Genomic DNA, 287 nt, shown 5'->3' on the forward strand with positions numbered 1-287 from the left:
TTTTTGTATACACACAGACACATATGTATGATTTTAAAAACCTTGATCCGTTTCTTTTTACATACCTAGGGTATTTGTGTTCGGATCCCATGGCGCTTCGTGACCCTCGTTGGCTGTGCCACCACAACTGGACGTGCTTGGCAGGTGCCAAAAAGGTTTCTAGTAATTCCTTCAGTCTCACTACACTCACCATCTACAACTCATTATTTCAAAGGCAGAATAACAACACACATGGCGTAAGATGAGGTGACAGACCAAAAATAGACTGATAAATCGCCCGCTTCAGA

Source organism: Penaeus monodon, chromosome 27 (assembly GCF_015228065.2).
Source record: "Penaeus monodon isolate SGIC_2016 chromosome 27, NSTDA_Pmon_1, whole genome shotgun sequence".
NCBI lineage: Eukaryota > Metazoa > Arthropoda > Malacostraca > Decapoda > Penaeidae > Penaeus > Penaeus monodon.